This window comes from Sapajus apella, unplaced genomic scaffold (assembly GCF_009761245.1).
Source record: "Sapajus apella isolate SASKATOON/1434 unplaced genomic scaffold, GSC_monkey_1.0 scaffold9, whole genome shotgun sequence".
NCBI classification, from domain to species: domain Eukaryota; kingdom Metazoa; phylum Chordata; class Mammalia; order Primates; family Cebidae; genus Sapajus; species Sapajus apella.
The window spans coordinates 6,494,144-6,511,038 of NW_022436949.1; the positions used below are offsets into that span (position 1 = coordinate 6,494,144).

A 16,895-nucleotide genomic window follows, 5' to 3' on the forward strand; every position below is an offset into this window, starting at 1 on the left:
ACTATAAGATTGAAATTTAGATTGATGTACTTCAATGACAGTCCAATCATGGAAATAGAAAACTAGAAAAACAACATAGAATAGTTGCAGAGATATGCAACAAAGTAATTGATGCATCCAAATTCGAATACATTCTCAAATCAACAATTAATATTCTCTAGAACATAGCACCTAGGCCGCTACAATTATATTTGCACTAATTCCTAAAGTATCACTGATATGGTTCTCTTAACTCTGTGTCCCTAGAAGCAGAAAATGAGAGGATTGAGGAAGTTCTTCCAGGTAAAACAGTGAGGCAGTGAAGGAGACACCAGAGGTGTGCTATCAAGCTAGCTAGTCTGATCATGCAGAGTGTTCTGGGGCATACGTTATGCCACAGAGTTGGCACTGACACATGGTAAGGGACTCCAGCAGCCCAAAGTCATCCTCTGAAGAATGAGGAGGACATACAGAAACAGTGCTGGGCAGTACAAAGAATTCCAGGAATCCAAGCAGAGCACCAGCACTATCTTTATATGGTTGTAGAAAAGAAAGATTCTGAGGCCGGGCATGGTGACTCCCGCCTGTAATCCCAGCGCTTTGGGAGGCCAAAGCAGAAAGATCACTTGAGGCCAGAAGTTCGAGACCAGCCTGGACCACATAAGGAGACCCTGTCTCTACAAAAAATAAAAATAAATTAGCTGGGTGTGTTGGTATACACCTGTAGTCCCAGCTACTTGAGAGTCTGAGGCTGGAGGGTCGCTTGAGCTCAGGCATTCAGGCCTGCAGTGAGCTATGATTGTACCACTGCACTCTAGCCTGGGTGACAGAGCAAGATCCTGTATTTCCAAAAAATAAAGAAAGAAAAATAATAAAATAAAAATCTCAAATTAATTCAGAAACAGAAAACTACCACATATTCTCACGTATACATGGGAGCTAAACACTGAGTACAAGTGGACATAAAGATGGGAACAGTAGACACTGTGGACTACTAGAGGGGGAAGGGTGAGAGTGGGGCAAGGGCTGAAAATCTCCCTATTGGGTACTATGCTCACTAGCTGGGTAACAGGGTCATCTGGACACCAACCCTCAGTGACATGCAACTTACCCAGGTAACAAATCTGCATACATGGCCTCTGAATCTAAAACAAAAGTTGAACAAAAAATAAAAGATCTTTGATTATAATTATTCTTAAACTCATTTAACTGTATAGTTGACTACAGTTTAAGTTAAAAACGCCGATTAGGCCCAGCGCGCTGCATGATCAGGGTGGCTGAGGTTCATCCGAAATCACACCCTTGTTTGGTGTCATCTTCTTCCACTGCCTCACTGTTTCTCCTGGAAGAACTTCTTTAATTCTTCTCTCATGTTCTGCTTCTAGGGACACGGAGTTAAGAGAACACATTCTAGTGATACATTAGAAATTAGTGCAAATGTAAACAGAGGGCCACAGGTGCTATGTCACAGAAAATTTTCTATTTGCCTCCACTCCCCATGGCTGACATGTACATGAAAATTTATTCCCAGAACCAAGTGTGGTTTCAAGAACAGAAAGTTTTGGATGAAGGTTGACTTTCCCTTATTCAAAATACCTGGAGACAGAAGTATTTTGGACTTTGAACGCTTTGGGATTTTGGAATATTTGTACATATATAATGAGATATCTTGGGTGTGGGACCCAAGTCTAAACATGAAATTTATTTGTGTTTCACATACACCTTATACACATAGACTAAAGGTAATTTTAGACAATGTTGTAAATAATTTTACACATGAAATGAAGTTGTATTAAGTACTTACGTGTGGAATTTTTCACTTGTGGCATCCTGTTGGTGCTAAAAAATCTTGGATTTTGGAGTGTTTCCGATTTCAGATTTGCAGATTGGAGATGTTCAAGCTGTAGTGTTTTGCCTCACACTATAGAAGTTGGGCTTAAGTAACATTATGTCCTGTTCTGAAAACTAAGATACCTGTCTGAAGCTCAATCCTACCTGCATTCCTAAAACGTTTCCCCTTTGTTTAGGATTCCAGTGTGTTGCTTAGATCTCATTCCTGCTAAGAAGAGAGATTATGCTTCACTCCCGCCATTCCTCCTCTCAAAGCTGACTCTCAATCCAGACTTAAGACCTTGCCACTTCCCATTTGGTTAGTTTTCTTGAAGTCTCAGGGGACGTCCTCCACTTACAAGTTACGGAGAATTCACCATCCAAAATTATTGCTGCTTTCCACTATTATGCCCTCCAGCTTTTGATTCCACATTATAGGTGGAGCTATAGGTTGGTCTCTTCAGATGACGGATTTTCCTTTTGTGTCTCATCTGGTAGCAGTGACCTGGGCCCTATATAGCTATATCCTAGAGGATAATGCTTCTTATGGTTCTTAAAGATACCCAAATAAAAAAATAATAATAATGTGCTCTTGAAGTTATTAAATAAGCAATTAAAAGGGGGAAAGAGATTCAAATGAAAAAAAGAATCCTCATAAAGTACTCCAATATAAAAGTATATCTTAGATACTTGAAACAAGGTTTCCCCTTTATTTTTAATGTTTTTTTTTATTGTACATTAGGTTCTGGGGTACATGTGCAGATCATGCAGGATTGTTGCATAGGTACCTACATGCCAATGTGGTTTGCTGCCTCCATCCCCCCGTCACCTACATCTTGCATCTCTCCCCATGTCATCCCTCCCCAACCTCCCCATCCCACCGCTGTCCCTCCCTTGGCCCTCAGCCAACAGACCCCAGTGTGTGATGCTCCCCTCCCTGTGTCCATGTGTTATTGTTCTCCGCCTATGAATGAGAACATGCAGTGTTTGATTTTCTTTTCTTGTGTCAGTTTGCTGAGAATGATGGTTTCCAGATTCCATGTCCCTACAAAAGACAAACACATCATTTTTTATGGCTGCATAGTACTCCATGGTGTATATGTGCTACATTTCCCTTGTCCAGTCTATCATTGATGGGCATTTGGGTTGGTTCCAGGTCTTTGCTATTGTAAACAGTGCCGCAATGAACATATTTGTGCATGTGTCTTTATAATAAAATGATTTATAATCCTTTGAGTATATTCCCAGTAATGGGATTGCTGGTTCAAATGGAATTTCTATTTCTAGATCCTTGAGGAATTGCCACACTGTCTTCCACAATGGTTGAACTAGTTTACACTCCCACCAACAGTGTAAAAGTGTTCCTATTTCTCCACATCCTCTCCAGCATCTCTGGTCTCCAGATTTTTTAATGATTACCATTCTAACTGGCATGAGGGGGTATCTCAATGTGGTTTTGATTTGCATTTCTCTAATAATCAGTGATGATTAGCATTTTTTCATATGTTTGTTGGCCTCATATATGTCTTCTTTTGAAAAGTGTCTGTTATATCCTTCGCCCACTTTTGAATGGGTTTGTTTGTTTCTCTTGTAAATCTGTTTTAGTTCCTTGTAGATTCTGGATATTAGCCCTTTGTCACATGGGTAGATTGCAAAAATTTTTTCCCATTCTGTTGGTTCCTGGTTCACTCTAATGATGGTTTCTTTTGCTGTACAGAAGCTCAGGAGTTTAATTAGGTCCCATTTGTCTATTTTGGCTTTTGTTGCCAATGCTTTTGGTGTTTTGGTCATGAAGTCCTTGCCTATGCCTATGTCCTGAATGGTTTTGCCTAGGTTTTCTTCTAGGGTTTTTATGGTGTTAGGTCTTATGTTTAAGTCTTTAATCCATCTGGAGTTTAATTTTAGTGTAAGGTGTCAGGAAGGGGTCCAGTTTCTACTTTCTGCACACTGCTAGCCAGTTTTCCCAACACCATTTATTAAACAGGGAATCTGTTCCCCATTGCTTGTTTTTGTCAGGTTTGTCAAAGATCAGATTATTGTAAATGTGTGGCATTGCCTCCGAGGCCTCTGTTCTGTTCCATTGGTCTATATATCTGTTTTGGTTCCAGTACCATGCTGTTTTGATTACTGTAGCCTTGTAGTATAGTTTGAAATCAGGTAGCATGATGCCTCTGGCTTTGTTCTTTTTGCCTAGGATTGTCTTAGCTATGCGGGCTCTCTTTTGGTTCTATATGAAGTTTGAGGTGGTTTTTTCCAGTTCTGTCAAGAAGGTCATTGATAGCTTGATGAGGATAGTGTTGAGTCTATAAATTACTTTGGGCAGTATGGCCATTTTCATGATATTTATTCTTCCTAACCATGAGCATGGAATGTTTTTCCATCTGTTTGTGTCCTCTCTTATTTCCTTAAGCAGTGGTTTGTAGTTCTCCTTGAAGAAGTCCATTACATCCTTTGTTAGTTTCATTCCTAGATATTTTATTCTCTTTGTAGCAATTGTGAATGGGAGTTTGCTCATGATTTGGCTCTCTGTTAGTCTGTTATTGGTATATAGAAATGCTTGTGATTTCTGAACATTGATTTTGTATCCTGAGACTTTGCTGAAGTTGCTTAATAGTTTCAGGAGATTTTGGGCTGAGACAATGGGGCCTTCTAAATAAACAATCATGTCGTCTGCAACTAGAGACAATTTGACTTCCTCCTTTCCTATTTGAATACCCTTTATTTCTTTTTCTTGCCTGATTGCTCTGACTAGAACTTCCAATACTATATTGAATAGGAGTGGTAAGGGAGGGTATCCTTGCCTGGTGCCATATTTCAAAGGGAATGCTTCCAGTTTTTGCCCATTCAGCATATTGGCTGTTGGTTTGTCAAAAATAGCTTTTATTATTTTGAAATACATTCCATCAATACCTAGTTTATTGAGGGTTTTTAGCATAAAGGGCTGTTGAATTTTGTCAAAGGCCTTCTCTGCATCAATTAAGATAATCATGTGATTTTTGTCTTTGGTTCTGTTTATGTGGTGAATTACGTTTATAGACTTGCATATGTTGAACCAGCCTTGCAACCCTGGGATGAAGCCAACATGATAGTGATGGATAAGCTTTTTGATGTGCTGTTGTAATCGATTTGCCAGTATGTTATTGAAGATTTTTGCATCTATGTTCATCATGGATGTTGGCCTGAAGTTTTCTTTTCTTGTTGAATCTCTGCCAGGTTTTGGTATCAGGATGACGTTGGTCTCATAAAATGATTTGGGAAGGATTCCCTCTTTTTGGATTGTTTGGAATAGTTTCAGAAGGAATGGTACCAGCTCCTCTTTGTATGTCTGGCAGAATTCGGCTGTGAACCCATCTGGCCCTGGACTTTTTTTGGTTGTTAGGCTATTAATTGCTCCCTCAACTTCAGCCCTTTTTATTGGTCTATTCAAGATGTCAACTTCTTCCTGGTTTAGGCTTGGGAGGGTGCAAGTGTACAGGAATTTATTCATTTCTTCCAGGTTTACTGGTTTAAGTGCATAAAGTTGTTTGTAGTAATCTCTGATTGTAGTTTGTATTTCTGTGGAATCAGTGGTGATATCCCCTTTATCATTTTTTATTGCATCTATTTGATTCTTTTCCCTTTTCTTTTTTATTAATCTGGCTAGTGGTCTATTTTGTTGATCTTTTCAAAAAACCAGCTCCTGGATTTACTGATTTTTTTGAAGGGTTTTTTATGTCTCTATCTTCTTCAGTTCTGCTCTGATATTAGTTATTTCTTGTCTTCTGCTAGTTTTTGAGTTTTTTTTTAATCTTGCTCCTCTAGCTCTTTCAATTTTGATGATACGGTGTGGATTTTAGATCTTTCCTCGCTTCTCATATGGGCATTTAGTGCTATAAATTTCCTTCTAGACACTGCTTTAAATGTGTTCCAGGGATTCTGGTATGTTGTGTCTTCGTTCTCGTTGTTTTCAAAGAACATCTTTATTTCTGCCTTCATTTCATTGTTTATCCAGTTGACATTCAGGAGCCAGTTGTTCAATTTCCATGAAACTGTGTGGTTCTGAGTCAGTTTCTTAATTCTAAGTTCCAATTTGATTTGCCTGCAGTCTGGGAGACTGTTTGTTATGATTTCTGTTCTTTTACATTTGCTTAGGAGTGATTAACTTTCAATTATGTGGTCAATTTTAGAGTAGGTACAATGCAGTGCTGAGAAGAATGCATATTCTGTGGATTTGGGGTGATTTCTGTAGATGTCTATTAGGTCCAATTGGTCCAGATCTGAGTTCCGGTCCTGGATATCCTTGTTAATTTTCTGTCTCATATTGATCTGTCTCATATTGACAGTGGAGTGTTAAAGTCTCCCAATATTATTTTGTGGGAGTCTAAGTCTCTTTGTAGGTCATTAAAAACTTGCTTTATGTACCTGGGTGCTCCTGTATTGGATGCATATATATTTAGGATTGTTAACTCTTCTTGATGGATTGATCCTTTTAGTGTTATATAATGCCCTTCTTTGTCTCTTTTGATCTTTGTTGGTTTAAAGTCCATTTTATCAGAGACTAAGATTGAAACTCCTGCTTTTTTTTTTATTTTGCTCTCCATTTGCTTGATAAATCTTCCTCCATCCCTTTATTTTGAGCCTATGTGTGTCCTTGCGTGTGAAATGGGTTTCCTGAATACAGCACACCGATGGATCTTGACTTTTTATCCAATTTGCCAGCCTGTGTCTTTTGATTGGGGCATTTAGCTCATTTACATTTAAGGTTAATATTGTTATGTGTGAATTTGATCCTGCCATTTTGATGCTAGCTGAATGTTTTTCCTGTTAGTTGACACATTTGTTTCATTGTGTCAATGATCTTTCCATTTGGTATGCTTTTGGAGTGCCTGGTACTGATTGTTCCTTTCCTTGTTTAGTGCTTCTTTCAGGAGCTTTTATAAGGCAGGCCTGGTGGTGATGAAATCTCTCAGCAATTGCTTGTCCATAAAGGATTTTCTTTCTCCTTCACTTATGAAACTTAGTTTGGCTGGACATGAAATTCTAGGTTGAAAGTTCTTTTCTTTAAGGATGTTGAATATTGGCCCCCACTCTCTTCTCTCCTGTAGTGTTTCTGCAGAGAGATCAGCTGTGAGTCTGTTGGGCTTCCCTTTGTGGGTAACCTGACCTTTCTCTCTGGCTGCCTTTAGCATGTTTTCCTTCATTTCAACCCTGGTGAATCTGATGATTACGTGCCTTGGGGTTGCTCTTCTTGAAGAATATCTTTGTGGTGTTCTCTGTATTTCCTGGACTTGAATGGTGGCCTGGCTTGCTAGGTTGGGGAAGTCCTCTTGGATAATATCCTGAAGAGCGTTTTCCAGCTGGAATTCATTCTCTCTGTCATATTCAGGGACACCTATCAAACGTAGATTAGGTCTTTTCCCCTAATCCCATATTTCTTGGAGGCTTTGTTCATTTCTTTTCACTCTTTTTCCTCTATTCTTGCCTTCTCATTTTATTTCATTGAGTTGATCTTCGATCTCTGATATCCATTCTTCTGCTTGGTCAATTTGGCTATTGAAACTTGTGTATGCTTCAGGAAGTTCTTGTGTTGTGTTTTTCAGCTCCATCACATCGTTTATATTCTTCTCTAAGCTGTTTATTCTAGTTAGCATCTCATCTAACCTTTTTTCTAGTTCTTAGTTTCTTTGCATTGGGTTAGCACATGTTCTTTTCACTCTGAGAAGTTTGTTATTACCCACCTTCGGAGGCCTGTCTCTGTCAATCCATCAGATTCATCCTCCATCTGTCTTTGATCACTAGCTGGTGAGAAGTTGTGATCCTTTGTGGGAGGAGAGGCACTCTGGTTTTTGGTGTTTTCATCCTTTTTGTGCTGGTTTCTTCCCATCTTAGTGGCTTTATCTGCCTGTGGTCCTTGTAGTTGGTGACTTTCGGATGGAGTCTCTGAGTGGACATCCTTTTTGTTGATGATGAAGTTATTTCTTTCTGTCTCTTGGTTTTCCTTCTAACAGGTCCCTCTGCTGCAGGACTGCTGGAGGTCCCCTCCAGACCCTGCTTGCCTGAGGATCATCCACAGGGTCTGCAGAACAGTAAGGGTTGCTGCCAGTTTCTTCTTTTGTTATCTTCATCCCAGAAGGGTACCTGCCAGATGTCAGCCTGAGCTCTCCTTTATGAGGTGTCTCTTTGGGTGTACAGGGGTTGGGGAGCTGCTTGAGGAGGCAGTCTGTCCTTTATAGGAGCTCAAGTGCTGTGCTGGGAGCTCCACTGTTCTGTGCAGAGCTGCTGGGCAGGTACTTTTAAGCCTGCTGTAGTGGAGCTCATAATTGCCTCTTTTCCCAGGTGCTCTATCCTAGGAAGGTTGGCTTTATTTATAAGTCCCTGTTGTGCTGCTGCCTATTTTCATAGATGCCCTGCCTGACACGGAGTAGTCTAGTCACAGTCTGCCAGCAGAGGCGTTGCTGAGCTGCCACAGGCTCTGCCCAGCTGCTGTGTGAACTGCCTCAGTAGTGGTGGTTGCCCTTCACCCCACTGAGCTGGACCGTCCTGGGTCCAGCTGCGCTTGCTGCAAAACTCTCAATCCAGAGTGTTTCAGATTGCTTGTTTTGTGGGGTGGTACCCACCAAGCCAGATCACCTGGCTCCCTGTCTCTGCCCCCTCCCTTTCAGTTGAATGGGTGGTTCTGTCTCCCAGGTGGTCCAGACACCAGTTGAAACGGCCACCCAGATTTGTCCGAGTTTCTGTGCGCCAACACGGCACCAGCTGAAACTGTGATGCTGAAAATTTGTGGCGCTTTTCTGCCTGGGAATCTCCTGGTCTCTGGGCAGTGAAAATTTGTTTGGAAATGCAGTGAGCACTCACCCTCTGCCTTGTTTTGCTGGTAACTGCACTCTGGAGCTTTTCCTATTCGGCCATCTTGGATCCTCCCTCAAGGTTTCCTCTTTACATTTTCACTCTAGGGAGTAATTCCTGAGACTACACCAGACTTGGGAGACGAGTTGACCTGGAAATGAAAAGTAACACTCATGCTATGCAAATTTTAACCATAGAACATAATGACAATGTAAATTACTTAACCTTGAAGATGTGGATACATAAACAAAAGCCAAGAATCAGGTGAAAGCCTGATCCAAGTAAACTAATCACAGTTAATTTAAAAATACTGTTTAAGAAACACTGCTCAATTAATTGGCATTAGTTGGTTTATTTGTAATAATAAAAAGAAAGTTACATTTTATATTAGTGTAAACACATTTTAACATATAAAAGACAAGTTTTGGAACTTCCTGGGAATATGTATATTTGTTTTTAAAAGTTCATCTTAAAGTAAGGTCCATAGGTCTTACATTTTCCTTCTCTACCAGGTAGAGCAGGGTTGCTTCATATCATCAGTAGAGTTCAAGTCACTAAACTAAGGCAAAATCTGGTCTTTGGCAGGTATTTGAGGTCCAGAAGATGATGGACAAGATGAAAAACCTGATCCTTGAAGAAAAAAAGAACCAGAAGCACAGCCAGGGCCAGATGCTGAAGATCAATTCAATGTGGAATCATAGAATCTATGGGATAAATCAGGCAACAAACCCAGTGGGAATTAAGGAGTAGGCAGAAGCAGAGCCAGGAGGTACACAGCTGATTTAGCATCTTTATAGCTAGAATTATCTTTTCAGCTCATTCCCCTCTAAGATATATCTATTGGTTTTGAAGATACAGCTCCCTGAGACCAACATCAATGGTGTTCTTGAACTTGAAATCAAAAGGATCTGCATCCTCCTTCCAGCTCTGACACGTATTAGCTGCATAAACCTAGACAAAATATTTATATTATTTGAATTATAATGGACAACATAATATCTCACTCAGAAATACTATGAAGATTAAATAAAATAATGGGTGTTAGCTTCATGGTACACTCTAGACTCTTCATGATGTTATTCCTTCTCCATGCACTCATGCTTCAACACCCCTGGAGCCCTCTGGAATACAAAGTATCCAGGTTTCATGTAGTAGTGATAGGGGAAAATGGTGTATGATAGAGGTGTTATTACACTGGAAATGTGATGCCAGGGAAGCCACTTAAAGATTGAACCCCTCCTAACTTAGCAGATACTGAGACCAGCTTCAGTGCCAGTAAAGTTTAATACGCATTCCCATGAGTGGGGGACCCAGAAAAGTCAAATGTAAGGTGAGTACTTCTGTGTCAGGGTGAAGGAGAAGTCATGCAATATAAAGTTTATGTGGAGAAGAATAGAAGCAGGAGATACAGTGTGCAAGTCAATCATGACTGTTAATAAGCATACACACACACACACAAACACACACATATTCACGTTATATGACTGTTAATAAGAAGCATATATATATGCTTATATATATATGAAACTAAGCACCTTCCATGTTCCAGAGTCTGTGCTGGGAGTTTTACATCTCATTCATTCTCATAATTATTGCAAGGTAAGTATTAATATAGCCATTTTATAGATGGCGACATTGATCTTCAAAGAGGTAAAATAACTTGTCCAAATTACAGCCAACAAGTAATAGTAACGAGTCTGTTCAACGCTGTATCCTTGGATCTTATGTTGGATTCATTGATTTATTTTGGAGGCTGAAATATTGTGGGGGTTTTGATATGGGTCTTCTGCTACCAGGGGAACTGCTACCAGTTAACCAGAGATTTAACCTGAAATGTTGATTGCTGATGTATAGACTTCTCCAAATTTAACTAGGTAATAATTCATAATGAGCACAACAGTGAAGCAGTCGAGTGTGGAAAGAATGAAAAAAAATTATCCTAGATGTCACATGCATACATTAGATTTATACTGTGGCAACAAAAAAAAATTTCTCTGGATTTAGATTTATTTACAGTGGAGAATAGATTTCTAGACTAGGGAAAGTACTAAAGTAAAAAATATATATTGCATAGGAAACAGGAAAGATTCCCTTGTCTCCCTCGCAGGGGGTGCAATGGGGGTGTGGCTCACTTCTTCAGTGCCTTGCTGCTCAGATCTCTAGGGAGCATGCAGACAGGAAGGCTCTGGGTTCCAACCCCACGGCAGTGTGTAAGAGTGAATGTTTACAGCTCCTGAAACCCCAGTGGCAGTGTAATACAGGATGCTCTTTTAGTTTAGCTGTCCCTAGGCGGCTTGTGTTAGTCAGCTCAATTAGACCCCTGCCTTATCGAAAAGACAGAGATTCTGTATCCAGAGATTCTTGCCTCGATACACCCCAACTATGGGATCACGTGTGGGCTTGGAGAATGATGGCAAATTGAATGAAAGTAGCTCTTAGCAGATGGGGGAGCCAGAAGAGGGATGTTTTCCCCTGGAGTCAGGCCACTCGGTGGCCCAACTCTTCTCTGAACACCCCCCACCCCATTGTTCTGCTCTTTGATGGCCTGCCAGAGCGCCCTTTGCTCCTACACCAGTGCATTCCTCTCAACGGCCAGTGCATCCCTCTCAACGGCCAGCTGCCTGTGTGTTCCTCCACTGATGTGCGCCTCTCAATGTCCAGCCATTTGTGTATCTGCCGCCTGGGGTCTCGGGTTTTTATAGGCACAGGATGGGAGTGTGGCAGGCCAGGGTGGTCTTGGGAAATGCAGTATTTGGGCAGGAAATCAAAAATGCCTGTACTCACCTAGGTCCATGGGCATAGGCCCAGGGGTGGAGCCCTAGCCAGGATCACACCATTCTCATATATATAATTGCACTTTAGGTTCGGGGTACATGTGCAGAACATAAAGGATTGTTGCATAGGTACAGGTTTGCTGCCTCCATCCCCCCATCACCTATATCTGGCATTTCTCCCCATGTTATCCATCCCCAACCTCCCTACCCACTGCTGTCCCTCCCCTAGGCACCCCACAACCCCAGTGTGTCATGCTCCCCTCCCTGTGTCCATGAGTTCTCATTGTTCAACACCTGCCTATGAGGGAAAACATGCAGTGTTTGATTTTCTGTTCTAATGTCAGTTTGCTGAGAATTATGGTTTCCAGATTCATCCATGTTCCTACAAAGGACATGAACTCATCCATTTTTATCACTGCATAGTATTCCATGGTGTATATGTGCCACATTTCCCTTGTCCAGTCTATCATTGATGGGCATTTGGGTTGGTTCCAGGTCTTTGCTATTGTAAACAGTGCGGCAATGAACATACATATGCATGTGTCTTTATAATAGAATGATTTATAATCTGTTGGATATATACCCAGTAATGGGATTGCTGGGTCAAATGGAATTTCTATTTCTAGGTCCTCGAGGAATCACCACACTGTCTTCCTCAATGTTGAACAAATTTACACTCCCACCAACAGTGTAAGTGCTCCTATTTCTCCACATCCTCTCTAGTATCTGTTGTCTCCAGATTTTTTAATGATCGACATTCTAACTGGTGTGAGACGGTATCTCAATGTGGTTTTGGTTTGCATTTCTCTAACGGCCAGTGGTTATGAGCATTTTTTCATATGTTTATTGGCCTCATATATGTCTTATTTTTAAAAATGCCTGTTCATGTCCTTTGCCCACTTTTAAATGGGTTTTTATTTTTTTCTTGTAAATCTGTTCTAGCTATTTGTAGATTCAGGATATTATCCCTTTGTCAGATGGGTAGTTTGCAAAAATTTTTTCCCATTCTGTTGGGAACCACACCATTCTCTACCCAGCACTTCCTTCTCCCACTTCTGTATTGTTTAAAGGGACCAGACCTTCCCTTCCCAGCATTTCCCTATCACAAAGTAGAAGAAGCTTCCAAAAGTTCAAATGATGTTATTGTATTTTAATATTCAGTATATAATATTATAATTCTCTAACTCTGTCCAAAATTTTCAATGCAGTCTCAATTTCTTTTTATTTTTCTAAAAAATGTAAATCCAATTTCTAATGATAACCAGTGAAAAAACCTAATTTGCTTATAAGGAACTATTTTTCCATTCATGTTTGGTGGCATTCATCTACATGCTAATGAAACATGAAAGTTCAGTTCTCAACATTTAACTACCCCATATCGACACATATGAAACCACTTTAAAGAAAAAGGGTATCATATTTAGATGTGAAGAAAATTGGAATAGGTGTGAAAAGGCTAAGACCTAGCGTCTCTTTACTTCAGAAAATTAGCATTATTGATATTCACTCTTTAAAGAAAGAATGGTAGGAGATGAGTTATGAAATGCAATCTGTGCATCAGATACCACCAAGAGCTTTGAAGCCAGCTTAAGTAAACCAAATTTGAATAAAGTCAGAAGTGCAAGCACATACTTGTAATCCCAGCACTTTAGGAGGCCGAAGAGGAAGGATCACTTGAGCCCAGAAGTTAGAGGCTTCGGTGAGCTATCATCTCACACCTTCACTCTAGCCTGGGTAACAGAAAAAAACCTTGTCTTAAAAATAAAATAAAAAAATCTGTTATCACATCTGAATTAGACTAGGTTCCTCAAATTTCAGCCAAAGTCAGAAATCCAGGAAATAATATTACTAGTCAAGGATGTGGATATTTTTGCCCAGTAAAACTGATTAAATTTTTCCCTGAGGAAAGACTGATGTTAAGAGAAGACTAACACTTTGAGGCAGGTAACATAAATAACAAATTTATTCAAGTAGCACTCTTTGTTAAGGACTGGGGTCTGCTTGCACCAGCGCCCACGTGTGGATGCTGTCATGTGTGGGGTCCGGAAAGCATGGCATCCGCTGGGGCAGAGGGCAGACAGTTATGGGAAGAGCAGCCAGGGGTGAAAAGCCCTGTTCTCTCCATTCAGCTGCTACTCAACTTCTCAGCCTAAACACAGAACTCATGTAATGGCTGTTGAATTCCTTTTTGAATGACAATATAGATACCTCAATCTCAGCTAAATCTCATTTTATGCTCATTTCACTTTGCTGCAGCATTTGTTGTTTTCCGTGCTGCATTTTTCTTGAACAATCACCAAACTGGCAGACTCTGACTAGCTTGTCAGAAAGGAAAAGGAATTTATATTTCATAGGAAATTAATCCAATCAGTGGAACATTTATAAGAGACCAAGCCAGACTTGTTTACAAATGAACAGTACCTGAAGGGGAGAGATTTTAATCTCATTATAATATGACCTTCCAAAGATTAGGACACAATTGTTTAATTCTCCTTGTTAACTCACTGTGTTTAAACTTTACTGTGTCTTATGGTTATCAGGGAAAATAAGGAAACTAAAAATCACCTTATTCTAATAAAATAGGAAGCGGGAGGAGGTAAACCAATAATAACCGTTAATACCGTGATGAAAATAGCCCTCCATAAAACAAGGATAAACAACGTTGCAGTCTAATTTACTTCTGCATAAAATGTAAACTACAACTCAATGTGCAATAAAATATTAGTATCTTTACTGCCAGCATAATCTTAACTAATCATTTCTTATTTCTGTAGTTACAGTAAGTCATCTGCATGAAATTTGACTGAATAAGGTTAGCCCAGCAACTGAAAGTACTGGGGCTTTCCATTTTTCCATTTCATAAAATCTTTTCTCATTAATGTTCTCACACATTTCTAAGCTATCCCCAAACTGGATCAGCCTCTACTCTTTTCAGAATGTCACCAACCCAAAACAGTTTTCTTCTTAACAATCCCCTTTTTTGTAATACATAAACGCATTCTTCAGGGGCACTGTAATTATCCAAAATGAGGTTTAGTACTGCAAATGACTTCAGCACTCCTATGATTTATCTGTAGTAAACATACTTTATAATATTTATATTCCCATTAAAACTGCCACTAATAATGAATCGACAGAACGTAAACATTTATATGATACAGCACGGACAAATACCGGATGCCCCTATAATAGTTACATTCCTTGCTCTTCCTATCAGGTTGGGAAAAACCAAGCCTTGGCATTTTGCCATGTTTATGAAAATACCTTTGAAAATGGCTCAGCACATTGCACTTCACATTTGCAACCATTTCCTTTAAAAAGATGGCATTCGTCCGTACTTATGAGGTCTGGGTTATTGCATTTTCACATTATGCATCATTACTCCGAGTAGGTGTCTTATCAGCAGCTCCAGTTGCTGTGGAGAAGATTGGAATTAAGCACTGGAAGCTTTTTATTTATTTTACATGCTTTATTCCTACAAGATTTTCTGCTTATAAGCTTCTTTGTTCGGCTGAGAATTGGATACATTGCCAAGGCATTGTAAAATTTACATCTTGCTTTTTCTCCTGTATTCTTTCCAAAATTGGATTGAAAACAAAGTATAGTTTTTAATTAAAGCTCTGACCGACAACAGACATTTTTTCCGCCAAGCACTGGCATTCTTAATCAGTGGTGAGGTTTCATAAAAGCCTAATAGAAGATGTTCATTACTTAACCACAATCAGCCTTCAAGCAGTTTGTACTTCAGAAAATATCTGGGATATTCCTGACAATATAATTTAAAGATAACGATCACCAAAGTTGATTCAACTGTAATCAACAAGACCATGGACAAATCTGAAAAAAATTTACCTTTTCTTTGTAGCATCATGTAATCCAAAGTGATGTTCCTGCTGACTTCAACAGAGAAAAACTGAAAGTAAAGCTTGTTATTTTTTCAAGCAGTTTCAGAATAGACTTTTGATTAGTATTTTATTATTTAGTTCAATCTATCATGGCTTACTTTATCCTGAAGTGAAATCCAAAAGTCATCATCTTTTGGCCTTCAAAATGTCTTAATGACTTAAATATCCTCAGCAAGGCCAGTAGCCAAATCATCTGAACACAGGTTTAACCAATCTGAAGATCATAGTAAACTTTGTTATGTGATTTAAGGCTAAGCTGGTCAAGAAATCAGTGGCTCTGTCTTCCCATTTGTAAAACGAAGTTGGAAAACGCTTCTCCTACCTGGGAAAAATTTTGCCCTTCCTTGTGGAAGTTTTGGATTCTTTGTCTTCTGTAACACCATGAATTTCCTCTCTCTCCCTGGGCTATCTGCCTCCTGCATCCAACATTTAGATCTTGAAATTCTTCAGGACACAGTCATAGCTCTTTATATTCTCCTGCCATACTTTCAGCTGAGGGGATCTCATCCATTTTTCAGAGCTTTAAAAACATCTAAGCCAATGATACCTAAATTTTTATGTTCATTCCAGGGCTTCACTGAGATCCAGACTTTTACATCCAAATACTAATTGATTTCTTGACTTAAACATTTCACAGACACCTCCAGATTAATCTATGCAAAACTAGAATATTACATTTCTCCCTAAAGGTGAATAAGGTATTTTATTCAGGCCAGACAAAATTGCTGCCACAAAAGCAGGCTGAGATGAAAGAAGAAATAAAGGGTAAAGTGGAAAATTAGTAGGCAGCTCTAAATAAGTATCAACTGTATAAAACAATAAATTTAAGAATTAAAAAGATAGTGAATTAGAATTTATTACAAAAATATCAGTTACCATATTAAATATAAATTAATGATAAAAGAATCACCAAGAAAGTTTAACAAATTAAAATATATATGCAGTCAATTACATGACCTCAAAATGCATAATTTTATAAAAGAATAAAATTGTGAGAAAAACTCAAAGGTACAGTCAGTGGCAGTTTGCATTTATAAATTCAAGAAAAATACAGAGGAAAAAAATTAACAAATATTATAGCACACAAATGCAAAATAATAAATATTGGACAATATTCTATGCCATAAAGTAAGTACAAGTAAATATAAAAGGTATATATTTTTGACAACTATTAATATTCAAAATATACCTAGAAAATTACTGTGTTTAGACATTATAAAAACACATATCAAAGGGAAATCATGAGAGAAAAAAGAAAGTATACTAAACTGAATGTTAATGAAAACACTACGTTACAATTTGAAAAGTACAGCATGTAAAATGTATAGACTTAGAAGCACACATTCAAAAGAAAAAATGGCTTAAGTCATTATTTAAGAATTTGTCTTCAGAAATTACATAAAGGACAGCAAAAAATGAAGTATAAAGAAAAAAGCATTAAAGAAAAAGAGTAAACATTGATGAAATAAATGATTAAATATGATAGAAGACAAAGCCAAAAATTGGGAGACTAACAACATTTAAATATATATATATATGTAATCAAGAGAATAATATCAGGAATAAAATGAGGAGATTCTAT

The 16,895-nt window shown here is 38.9% G+C and overlaps 1 long non-coding RNA gene across 2 annotated transcripts; it reads right to left on the bottom strand.

The window, feature by feature from the left end:
- Positions 1-8,972: 8,972 nt before the first annotated feature.
- LOC116551256 lies at positions 8,973-16,091 on the bottom strand. 2 transcript variants are annotated; one of them, XR_004268804.1, is made up of 3 exons: positions 15,261-16,091; positions 13,041-14,823; positions 8,973-9,575 (listed from the first exon to the last, which is right to left on the bottom strand). It is a non-coding gene; the product is annotated as an uncharacterized LOC116551256 (long non-coding RNA). The 2 variants fall into 2 exon arrangements; XR_004268805.1 differs by lacking the exon at positions 8,973-9,575 and having other exon boundaries at positions 13,098-13,138; positions 14,673-14,823.
- Positions 16,092-16,895: the final 804 nt, after the last annotated feature.